Consider the following 13,608-nt stretch of genomic DNA (forward strand, 5'->3'; position numbering starts at 1 on the left):
CTCATTAACCACACTGTATCAGATAGTTAAAAATGTTTTGCAATGCATTTATTTGATTTCATAAAGACGGACATCTCTGAAACCCAATGACCCCATTTTGGTATTTTTAGCAAGTTTCAAAATAATTCATGAATACAAATGTTTATAAAGATGCTCAGAGGTTTATTTCCTGTATCAATGTATACACCTCAATAATAACAGTAAAGGGATTTCAGATAATACAAGTTAGGAGGAAAACAAGTCAATCTCATTTCTGGGAAAATCTGCAGTGTGTTTCTCACAGGAAAACAACAGAATATGGACTTTGGCTTCCCTCCTCTTTATTCTTCACAGGATGGAATCTCTTTTTACCCTAAAGACCTTTCCCCACTTTGATGTTCTTGGTGGCTGACCTCGACCTCTCCTGACAGAAGAGCTGCCTGGGGCAAGGATTCTATTTTCCAGCCGAGGCTGCAGCATCTGCATTCTTTCTTAAACCACCAGGGAGACCAGAGTGGGAAGGAGAAGGAAAAGAGGGGCCATCAGTTGTATTCATCTTTACCCTACTTGGCTTGTGCCTTTTCGTTCACTGTGCACACGAATCGCTCCTTTAAACCCAGGAGCTGAAAGAAAATATTTTAAAGGAGTATGTGGAGTCTTACAAAAGTCATTGCTTTGCTCCATGTGCTATTTCTTCTCAGGGTGGAACAGCATTCATTGACTCATTAACAAATGTATCCTTTGTCATTTTTCATGCAGTTTTTTTTAATTAGTCATTTCTGTTTGATCTCCTATGTCATGCTGAAGACATATCAGAAAGAAATCTCTGCCCACAAATGTTGCTGAGCTTAAAGAGGGAATCAAGAGACTAAATTCAAACTATTTGGTGAATGAAAATTTTGATGTACACAATGGATAGGTGATTTTTCTGTTTTAATGATCAGTATCTGTGATCCTATTTTTAAAAATATTTGTTGTGCCATAAACTTAAACTGAGTCATTATGTAACTGAAAAATTTCTTGGGGCAATAAATATTTACTGTAGTTACAGTACTATTTACAGGAACTAACATTTATTGGACACTTAGCATGGAAGGAGCATGGTACTAGAAGCAATAATATGCATTCTGTTTTTTAAAAACTTTTTCAACAATCCTAGGAGGTAAATGTTGTTTACTTTACAGGTAAATAAACTGACACTAAAGAGATGAACTTGTCCAAGGTCTCTGGGTTTGTAAACAGTGGAGTCGAAGTTAACACCAGATTGTTCTGGGCATCAAACACCAGATTGTCTGGGCTGTGACCTATCACTTTACACAACCCCAGTGAACGTTTTATTCAATTTCCTTACAGGGATTCAAAGAAAGTTCATACAAGGAGAGAGAGTTTTCTAATGGTGACCAAAAACATGTTCATAATCTGTTCAGATATGTGCCACTTCTCTTTACTCTTTAGTCAAAAATCAACCATGTTTGTGCCACAGATGATCAATTTCAGCTTATACAACACACATGTGTTATAGGACACAAGAGTAGAGGACGATACCACTAAAACTTCTTCAGCCTCTTTCAACCCAGTGCTTCTAAAACATTAGCACACATAAGTGTCTAGAAGGCTCATTAAAAATGAGATCCTGATCAGAAATTCTGATTGAATAGGTCTGGGGAAGGGTCTAAGAATTTGAATTTCCGGTAATGCTGAAGTTGTTAATCTGTAACTTTACCTTGAGTAGCACTGGTCTAGTTGATAGCAATAATAACCTCCCATTTATTGACAAGTTCAGTTTTGTTGAAGGCAGAAGGTCTAAATCTTTAAGAGACATCATGGAAGAGCTTGCTTGAAATGGAAGCTGTAGAATGTCAACACCATAAATTCTGATTCATTTGGTAGTTTGCAGACCACACTTTAAGAAATTAGTGTTGGCGTCTGAATTGGTGAGTGAGAAACCTTGGGAGCTTTCTTACCCCAATATCAACTAGGGTCTAGAAAACATCTGAGGTTTTCCCATTTAATGTTCTATAAGCTTATAATTTAGTCTTCTGGTTGCTCCTCGCATTAGATTATATCCTCATCTCATGACTCAATAAATATTTACTTCATGCCTGTAAACACCAGACATTGTTCAAGGTGTTGATATCATAGTAAAGAGAAGAATATAAAAATGTTTGCACCAACTTAAAATTCTCTCCCCAACTGCCATTCCAGAATTCCAGTTACTTGGGGGGAACTGCAAACCTCTAGCCTCATGCCTACAACCCCTTTCCCTGGAGTAGATCCCATATTCAGCATCCTTGTCATCAACCAGATAGCATTACAACATGATACAGACATCCCACTGGAGGGCAAAGATTATCCCTGCCTACAAGTCACACTCTAATCTCCCATTCTCTTCCAAATATTAACTGCTTGAAACCAGAATTCATTAAGCCTTCTTAGATAAGATTTGGAATTCTGGCCCCTCAGATGGTAATCACTTGCTTACAAAAGGTTAATTTCCCTTAGATAATCTCAGATTACCTTTCATTTCTGTCAAGCATTCCCAGCATGGGCCAGACCAACTATGGTAACCTCAAATCACACAGCCTTCTCATCTCATTCTTTCAGATTCCTGCTGTGGTAGAACTGATTGTTTCAATTGCTAAACTATCTGGGGAAAAATTGGGAGTCAGTGATTTACAGAAGCAGTCTGAGGGAAGCAGAAAGAGTTTATACTTTAGAGAATCAGGACTACTATCCTAATTCTACTACCTAATATATGTGTGCTTCATTTAGTGGGTATGCTGTGATCATTAATGAGATCAAGTTGGTAAAGTCCCTAACATACAGCCAGCCATGAAACAGGAAACTGAAAATGGTCACTGCAGTAGATGATTGCAAAAGGAGCCCTAGTTCTCCACCCCTTTCTGTATCCATGCCCCTTGTATTAACTCAGGCTGTCATAACAAAATAACTTAAACTGGGTTGCTTGAACAATAAGAAAATAATGTCCTCACAATTCTGGAAACTGTATGTCTGAGATCGGGGCCCTTCAACATATGAATGAGTGGAGATCCAATTCAGTCCACAGCACCTCTATACAATATGACTTTGCAGTTCCTCCATCAAGAGGCCAAATCTGTTCCTACAACTCCCGAATCTGGGTGGTCTGAGACTTGAATTGGCCAAAGCATACAGCAAATGTGATGAAAACCAGTTCTGAGCCTTGGCCTCAAGAAGCCCTAGGAGTTTCTCATCATTCTCTTAGTCATATGACAGCTTGGCAGAGATCCAATTCTGAATTTGCCTGGTAGAAGAGAGATTTCATGGAACAGGGATGAGTCAGCTGTTATCCTGGTGATATCCTCAGAAACGGGTAGCTCAGAGTAAGCCAGCAACTCAACATTGTTGATCGACAGCTGTAAACAGAGGTGTGAGCAAGCCCAGCCAAGATCAGCCAGCCTAGCCCTCATCAGCAGAACCAACAAGCTGATTTTAGACTCTTGAAAAAATCGCTTCTCGGCCTTTTGGCTAAGATCAAGTGTAGACTCTTGAAAAGCAGCAAATGGTTATTATTTAATGCTACTAAGTTTTGAGGTTGTTCTACAACATCATTGTAGAAATAGTTTATAGCCCCTTCCCCTACCTCTTTTAACTATTTTGTTCAACATTATTCACCAAAAATCAGAATTAAAAACCTCTTTGTCCACTTTAACTCCTTTCTCTCCCAGTACTCCAACACAAGTCTAATTAACCCACAATCCAAAATGTCCCAGTGACTTGGATGTAGATGCCCTATGGATCTGCCAGGATGAATGCTTTGCCCAAGCTTTTTCCAGGAGCTGGCTACATGAAGAGTCCTCCTACTACCAGCTTATGTCCAGTCTGACCTGTGGGTTGGACAACTGTCTAGAACCAGTTCTGGGTCAGATCATACAAGTGTAATGGTTTCCTGATTCTTGCCAAAGCTGCAAAGGCCTATGCATACAATGTTGTCCACTGGTCAGCTCCTGTTCTTAAATTGCCCCTGTATCATCCAGCTGATTTGGCATCTGTTCCACCCTAGCCTATTTCTTCCTATTGCCATGGCCAGTAACCTGATGTTATGGTTGTGTTAACACTGAATTGGTAACACTTGGTTCATCAAAAGTGCTTTTTAAAACATGTGTTCAGTGAGAAAATAAAAACTGGATAAATTAATGCTCTTCCCACTGAAAAGATAATTTTTCCCTCTTCCATTAATTTTTGTATTTTTTGTAAGAGCCAATTTAAGTGATAATCACAACACATTATTTGTACCTCTCCAGGAGGTTACCTTTCTGCATTTTTTATAATTGTCTGTGTGACCTTTGGAATGGTATCTCATGGTTAAGTTTTTCTCCATCCCGTGGTGCCATAAGATCTTTCTTGATATAAACTGGATTTAAATACTGAATTGTAGGCACAAATGAAAGCTTGTTCCATGCTAAATTGGAGCCATGGTATATAAATTTCCCTTGGTCCTAAATAGGGAGGAATAAATTTTAAAAGCTAACTTAAAAATTTAAGGCACCACAAGCAGCTTGGAGATATAACTGAAAAGAATGGGAAAATGCATCAGTCTGCTATATATAATGTTGTGTAACAAACTATCCCAAATTCCATGGGTTACAACACATTTATTCTTTGTTCACATGTTTTCAGGTGATCTGGGATTTGGCTGAACTAAGCTGGGCTCAACCAGACTAGGATCCAAGCTGCACTTTGGTCCAAATCTAATCTGCATGGCTCCCATCCTCCTGGGACCAGTGCTATTGAAGGCATAGTCTCCTCATGATAAAAGGAACACAAGAAGTCAAGCTCATCCACAGAGCATATTAAACCTCTTCATGCAGCAGATCCATGAACATTCCACTGGCCAAAGTACTTCACATGGTCAAGCTCAACATCAATGGGTTAGGGAAGTAAACTCTACCCACTGCAGTGGGAAAAGCTATAAATGCACAGAAAGTAGGATTCCAGGAAGGGGTTGATCATGGGGAACAATGATATAACCACTGTGGTTGGGAAATTTATGAAGGGCAAGTAGACATTTTTGGAGTTCACTAGAACTAAGCATCTCAGTTTCAAGATGCTGCTTCATCATCACTGAATATACATAAATCCATGATTTTACACACATTCTTGGCTATGGGTTACTTGAAAAGAAACATGACATTATAATTAAATCCATAAGTAGCATGTATTTTAGATGGCAGTACAGAAAATACATTTCTACCCCTTCTTCTTCTGTTCAGCTGAATTATAATCACCAAAAAGGCTGTTTAATTTGTAAATGGCACCAATAACTGGAAACAGTTTTGATATCAATTTATTTTTGAAAGAAAATCTCTGTTCAAGCATGTATTTGCTGTTTTAAGAACTGCCTGAGATCAAAAAGTCTTTAAGTAAAATGAATTATTAATATACCATATAGTATAATCTGAAAAATGTGTAGGAGGTATGAATTTGCAAAAACTACAATTTAAAGTCAAAGAAATGTTACATTTCTTTATTTTCTTTCAATCTTATTAAATCTAACTTCAAATCTGGAGGGAAATTAAATCTTATTCTTTAGGAGCTATCCATGACTCTCCCTTCACCCTACCTCATTTACTCCACCCTCACTTGGCAATTCCTTGAATGGTACCAGAGATCTTAGGCAGAATGAAACACTTGGGGAGGACATGCTGATCTCCAGCACATACTGGTAACCAGTAAATTCTTCATCTTCGAGCTACCCTAGTCCTTTAAAGCCTGACAGCTCTGCCATTTTCCAGGCACCTTGGGACAAGAATCTTCATGAGCTGTGGAATCCCATCCACTCCATCCAATCACCTAGAGGCACCACACAGCTATCCCCTCTATGGTGCTGAGTTTTTGTGTCCTCAAACTGAAATACCTGACTACCTTCTTTGGGGTATCTTGCATAATCTTATTAAGTTTTAGCTTTTGCAACATAAAAAAAGATATTTTCTTTAAAAGATTTGGGGTTTTTTGCCATAAAACCAAAGTTTCAACTGAGGCAAAGAAACAGGGGAAAAGACACCTACTTGCTCAGAAAGGGGGTGGGTTGGGATAGGAATACAGAGTGCAAAACACTATTAGCCTTCATTCTGTTTGCTTATTACATAGCAGTGGATTCAAAGCACAAACTAATAAATCTATAATTATCCTATCACAAGTCTATTCACTTTACCATTCTTTTATGTGAGCTTCAGAATGAAATTTTATGTACTTCCATTCCATAATTTTATTCAGTGAAATTGTTAGTTAGAAGACTTTATTAATACAGATAACATTCTTAGTTCATTAGTTATAATATACATTTCTATTATCTATTTCCTTTCCTTTCTCCTGTCAGCAGTTTCAATCTGAAGGCAGAACTCAGAAATTAATTTTAGCAGCTTCTGGGAAACCCTGCACACAGCAAAAACTAGAATGTCAAGATCTCACAAGAGGATACCTCACAACTTTTTAATTTCTTTTGGAATAAACTATATATCACTAAAAAATGAGAGCACATTTCAATCTTCTTGCAATAACTTGTTTTATGGTAAAGGAAAATTTTTAATTCATTATTAAAACTGCATGCTATTTTTTTCATTCTTAGTCCTTAATTACTTTAATCCAATATATGAAATACTAGAAGTTTTCTTCATCAATCAAAACCAAGAGTTAAACTTTTCTCCAATGCTACCCTATGCCAACCACTAATTAAATTTTATGTAGGAACTATAATGTACCCACACATACATTATGGTCTCTAATGAATATAATTGTAACTTTAGTTATCCATGATCTAAAGCAATATAAGATATAATCCTCAGCTATATGCAGAGGTTATATACAAACCTAATGCTAACTACATATTAAAAACCACTAATAAATATGCAAGAATAAGGAGAAAGAAATCCAAATATCACTAAAGAAAATGAGCAAAACAAGAAAAAAGAATCAGAAAATCTTCAAAAGCAACCACAAAACAAATAAAATGACAATACCGATCAATAATTACTTTTAATATGAATGGACTAAATGTTCCAATCAAAAGAAATGGGATGACAGAATGGATTAAAAAAAAGAAAAAAAAAAAAAAAAGACCTACCCTATATGCTGCTTTAACAAGACCCTCATTTCAGACCTAAAGACATCTGCAAATAGAAAGTGAGGTGATGAAAAAACATCTAGAATGCAAATGGATGTCAAAAGAAAGCCACAGTAGCAATACTTATATCAGACAAAATAGACTTTAAAACGAAGACTGTAAATAATAATGAATAAATAAAACAGACTAACAAGAGACAAAGAACACTATAAAGGGGACAATCTAACAATATATAGTAACTGTAAATACTTATGCACCCAACATAGAGGCACCCAAATATGTGAAACAGTTATTAACAAACACAAAGGAACTAAGTGATAATAATAGTAGGGGATTTTAACACCCCACTTACATCAATGGACAGATCATCTACATGAAAAAGCAACAAGGAAAACAATGGCTTTGAGTAACACACTGGAACAGATGGGTTTAAAGATATATTCAGAACATCCTATCCTAAAACAGAATATACATTCTTTTCAAGTGCACATGAAATAGTCTCCAAAATAGATCACATAGTAGCTCACATAACCAACCTCAACAAATTCAAGATCAAAGTCATACCATGCATCTTTTCTGACAATAATGCCATGAAACTAGAAGAAACCACAAGAAAAAAAACTGGAAAGACCCCTAATACGGGAAGTTAAATAACATGCTGCTAAACAATGAATGGGTCAACCAGGAAATCAAAAAAATAAGAAACTACATGGAAACAAATGAAAATGAAAACACACAGGTCCAAAACCTTTGGGATGCAGCAAAAGTGGTTCTAAGAGGGAAATTTATAGCAACATGTGCCTACCTCACGGTGCAAGGAAAATTTCAAACAACCTAATCATAACTTAAAGGAGCTAGAAAAAGAACAAACAAAACCTAAAATGAGCAGAAGGAAAAAAAAATAAGGTTAGAGCTGAAATACATGATATAGAAAATAAAACAACAGCAAAACACAATAGAACATGGAAAACTATATGCCAACAAATTGGACAACCTAGAAGAAATGGATAAATTCCTAGAAACATGTAAACTACCAAAACTGAAACAGGAAGAAACAGAAAATTTGAATATACCAATAACCAGCAAAGAAATTGAATCAGTAATCAAAAACTCCCAAAGGTCCAGAACCAAATGGCTTCACAGGTGAATTCTACCAAACATTTAAAGAAGAGTTAATATCTATTCATCTTGAACTATTCCAAAAAAAAAAAAAAAAAGGAAAACTTCTCAAATTCATTCTATGAGACCAGCATTATCCTGATATCAAAACCAGATAAAGACACTACTAAAAAAGAGAACTACAGGCCAATATCCCTAATGATCATAAATCCAAAATTCCTGAACAAAATACATTAAAAATATTCACCACAATCAAGTGGGATTTATTCCTGGATTGCAAGGGTGGTTTCAATATTTGTAAATCAAACAACATGATACATATATCAGTAAGAGAAAGGATAAGAACCATAAGATCATTTCAACACATGCAGAAAAAGCATTTGACAAGTACAACATCCATTCATGATAAAAACCCTCAACAAAGTAGGTTTAGAGTAAACATACCTCAACATAAGGGCATATGTGAAAAACCCAGAGCTAGCATCATCCTCAATGGAGGAAAACTGAGCTTTTCCCCTAAGATCAGGAATAAGACAAGGATGTCCACTTTCACTACTCGACTCATTTGTATGAGCCAAGCAATCAGTCTGTTATTACCATATTTTTTAATTCAGTTAAATTTTACTGAATTCAGGGCACTGTGTTAAGTTTTGAGAATACAACTAAGAACAGGACAGTCATGATCCCTGCCTTCATGATGTTTACACTATTTAAATTATATGTGGATATAAACCATTAAAATTCAAATACTAGAATGTACACAACCAACTAATGTATCTCATTTCAAAATACCCATCATGGAATTTTATATTGGGAATATTTCCCTTCTTTGAGATTTTTTTCAGAGCCAAATTATGCTTAAGTAAAAAGATACTGCCCAATTAAATTCCACACCGTGGTGCCCAGACTTTTGCATTGGTTAGGTAAGTAACCAACTGCAGTGATTCAGCTTCCCAAAAAGGGCCTCATTCCCTCAAAGCCTCAAGTGATTGATTGGACAGCAGGCTTGTATGCTCAGCTGGGCCTCAGTTTCCTACTCTCTTGTTCACGTTCCTTCCCCTAGGGTGCTGGATGGGGAAGAGAGAACACAGAGGATTGCAGAAGGTTTTCATGGTCCAGGCCTGGACTGGCTGAGCACAAGCCTCTCACCACATGCAGTCACATGACCAACTAACTGCAAGGAAGGCTGGGAAATGTTGATAGAGCCCAGAGAAAAGAGAAAATTGATTTTAGTGAGCACATATCATTTCCCTGCCACAACTTGTTTCTAGATGCATTTTATCTATTCCCAGAAAAAACAAACCTTCCTCCACAGAATCAAGATTACAAACTATGACACTACCTCTCTAGCTCTTTCTTAATTGAATACTTTTTATTTAAAAATTTAAAATTTTTTCATGTTTATTTTTGAGAGAGAGAGAGAGAGAGAGCGAGCGAGCAGGGTAGGGGCAGAAAAAAGGAGACACAGTATCTGAGGCAGGTTCCAGGCTCTGAGCTGTCAGCACAGAGCCCAACACGAGGCTCGAACTCACAAGCCGTGAGATCATGACCTGAGCCAAAGTTGGAAGCTTAGCTGACTTGAGCCACCCAGGTGCCCCTAATTGAATATTTTTTAACAAAACTCTGAATTTAGATTTACAGGAGAGTTGCAAAGTTCATTACAGAGGGTTCTTGCACACCCTGTAACCAGCTTCTACTAATGTTTAAATCTTACATAACCATAGTTCATTTATAAAAATTGAAAAATTAACATTGGCAGAATGTTATTACAGAATTCACCATATGCACTTCACCATATTTTCCACTAATGTCTTTTATCTTTTCCAAGTTAATTCCAAATACTTTAAACTGACATACACACACACCCAGGATCCATCAAGGGTTCTAATCCTTAAAGTGATAGATGTTTCTCCATCCTCATAGGTATTCATTATTCAAATATCATCAGTTTTCCAGAAGTGAAATCATACATAAATCAAACATTTATCAGGACTTTGGCAGTCATCTTAGGAAAGTTACTAGCTCATGGTGCAATGGTAAAAATGATGCAACAGAGTTTTACTGAATCCACACTGTGTCTACCAAGTGCTTTTCATGCAAAGATCTCTTAATCCTTGCAGCAGCTATACTAAGACACTATTTTAACCTTTTTTTTCCTGATAAGTAAACCAAGGCTCCAAAACTCATATAATTTTTCAGTTCTGCAGCTAGTGAAGAAAGAACTTGGACTCAGCTTTAGTCATTCTTAATCACTAAACTTCTTTACCTACGGTATAACAGAATCTAAGAACTTACATTCTTTTCCTTCTGCCATAAATGGGAACCTTATGGAAGACTGTCAGCATTGCCAGGCAGAAAGACACCACTTTCTGGATCAAGGTCTTTATACTGATTGTTCAGTCTTTTATACTAGATGCATATTAGCTCTTCAGAGACACCTTCCATGACCACCAAATATCAAACAACCTTCTGCTTTATCTTTCTCCATATTACTTATCACAAGCATACTAGTAGGTATGTTTACTTTACATAATTAGTCTTCTCAACCAAAGAACAATCCTACGTGGCTAGTTGTATTTCTGGCATTGAGAAATGGAACTAGCATATTCTAAGTATTCAGTTTGTTGAATGATTAAATGAATAAATAAAATTATTTTACAAGAGAAGACCATAAAATGAAGAGACAAAAAGACCTCACTTCTACCAAAGACCTATATCATCTCAATTCACCCAACAATACACTTTTGAGCTAAATCTGATTATTTCCATTTGCATTAGGTAATGTTACAGACTGAACTGTGCCCCCTCAAAGTGATTTTACTTGGAGTTTGGGCCTTTGAGGATGTAATTAAGGCTAAATGAGATCTTAGGGGTGGAGCACTAATCTGATAGGACTGGTGTCCTTGTAAGAGAAAGAGACACCAGATCTTGCTTTCTCTCTCTGCTTCTCCACTCATGCATGGAGAAAGGCCATATGAGGACACAGTAAGGAGGAAGCCATCTACAAGCCTGGAAAAGTCTCACCAGAAACAGAATTTGACGGCACCTTGCTCTTAGACTTCAGGCCTCCAAAACTGTGAGAAAGTAAGTTTCTGTTGCTTAACCCACCCAGTCTGTAATAGTGCTGTGGCAGTCCAAGCTGAGTAAGACAGATGAGAAAAACAAGCCAGAGGAGGTTTAATAACTTGATCAAATTTCAAAAGCCAGTGAATTGCAGAGGTGGGATTTAAAAATCAATTATGTAAAATTCTGAAGGCCAACATATTTTCATTAAATTCAATCTGCTACCTACTATTAGTGAATGGAGGTGCTACATTTAAACAAAAGAGATGGAAAAGAGCTTCTCACAATGAAGTTAAATCAAAAACAAAAAAGTCTGGAACAGAAAGCAGGAGGATGCAAGAAAGTACTGAAGATGATGGGAAAGAAGAGCATGGCCAATCCAGGGCATTTCTAGAGTGGGGTTATATCCAAGCATATATCAAAGTACCCATTATGAGGAACCTTCAGGTCTAGGTGTTGGAGAAAAAAAAAAAGAGCGAGGTGATTTTGATGCTGTGCCTTTATTCCTCATGGTTCAGCATTTATTTTGGATGCTAAACTTTCTCCCCCTGTTGTCAAAAGCCAAGTAGAAAGCAAACTGGAAAGAAGAGCAAGAGTTGTGATTCAGAACCTCAGCTTTTCTGGACTCAGTATTTCTAGCCATCACTCTTATTTTCTGCCTGTGCTTCTTTCTGATCTTTGCAAATCCAAATTCCTCCTGGCAGCCCAGTTTTGAGGCCTAATTCCCTGGCATTCCACCTCTAACATTCTCTGCCCAAATCTGAAGGTTAAACCTTGTGCTTCCAGGAACATCATTCCCTTGGGTCAGTGGGATGCGCCAAGCTCCTTGCATGAGTACCATCTGAGATCCGTTTTAAAATGAATCTATTCCATTAGTGCAATCATTCTCAAAATCATTCCCTGAACTAGCAACATCAGCATAACTTGGGAACTTGTTAGAGGTGCGAATTCTCAGGGCCCACATCTCAGCCCTACTGTATCAGAAATTCTGGGTGATGGAGCACAGCAATCTGTGTTTTAACAAGCCCCCTAGGTGATTCTGATGCACACTGAAGTTTGAAATGACTGAATCAGTGTCGTGAATATTCTTGTTCCTTGCAATGTTTGTTTGTACGATGGATTAGGACTGAGAGAACTTACTGTTGGACAGCTCAGCAACTTAGCTGGTTGCATGACCCTGGGTTCTTGCTCAGCCTCTGTGCTTTTCTATTTTCTCATTTTTCAAAATACACCAAAGAGCTATAATCTAGCTCTCATTTTTTTCTGTGTTTGCTGATGAGTAACTAATGGAGGACTGTGCTATCCCATGTTAATCTTAACTGCCTGACTAATGTTTAGCAATGGCTTTTGTCCTAAAGTTGTCCTTGTGATTGCTGAGCCTCTTCTCCTGCTTTGGATTTAAACAGCAATATTCCAGCACGTTTGTATCCCATAAATCATTGGGGCATGGATTGGAATGCTGTATACTCATCTATTTGTAATTAAACTTAATATGGATTTAACCATTAGTTAAACTCTCATGCTTCAGGATTAGCTGTAATTGTAGAAGGCATGACCTTTATTCTAACATACAAGGGCTTTCTCTTAAGAGTACCTGAGGTCAAGGAATGAGAGAGGACTTTCCTGTAATACACAAATATTCCTGATAGAAAGGTCAGGTAAAAAACTCAACCCTTCCCCAAGCCAGAGTCCTTCAAGCAATTAATATGGATAAAAACTGGGAGATGAAGAGAGTAGCCATAGGAAATATCAATCCTTCAGAAAGAACTGATCATGCATATGCTAACGTGTCAACAACAATGGAGAGGTCTTGAGAGGATCACACAGAAACATTCTTTGGAAGTTATTTTCTGGACCAGAACAAAAATTAAGGAGATAGTTGAATGTAGAAAAAATTGTGATGAGTGTTTTAGCTTAGATTCTCCCAGGGGCAGATCTGAAGAAAGAATTTTTGCCCAAGTCCTTTATTTGGGATGTGTTACCAAATGATACTGAATGGGGGGTGGGGGGGTGGAGAACTGAGACAGGGAAGGGAAGAAAGGCAATAGAGTGTGTATTATCAAGGAAGTTATCACTGTCGGCAACTGAAGTGTAGGGTCAGAGGTTCAAGTCCAGGCTCTGTGACTTATTAACTTCGTCCCTTAAAAGACCATTTCTCTTTGTGCATTACAATGTTCTAAGAAATGGAGTCCAGGCTCTGTGACTTATTAACTTGGTCCCTTAAAAGACCATTTCTCTTTGTGCATTACAATGTTCTAAGAAATGGACATTAAAATGCCTACCACATGGAATGATGCTGTTGCTATCAATAATACATAACTACCATCTATCGAATAATGATCCCA

The 13,608-nt window shown here is 37.3% G+C and overlaps 1 long non-coding RNA gene and 1 pseudogene across 3 annotated transcripts in view; one reads left to right on the top strand and one right to left on the bottom strand.

Annotated features, from left to right (window-relative positions):
• LOC111559792 overlaps positions 1-13,608 on the bottom strand; it is a 454,702-nt gene that overhangs the window by 388,805 nt on the left and 52,289 nt on the right. The gene's annotated exons all lie outside the window — the stretch shown is intronic.
• On the top strand, positions 3,467-3,621 carry LOC111559990 (annotated as a pseudogene).

The sequence above is a fragment of the Felis catus genome, chromosome A3, assembly GCF_018350175.1.
Source record: "Felis catus isolate Fca126 chromosome A3, F.catus_Fca126_mat1.0, whole genome shotgun sequence".
NCBI lineage: Eukaryota > Metazoa > Chordata > Mammalia > Carnivora > Felidae > Felis > Felis catus.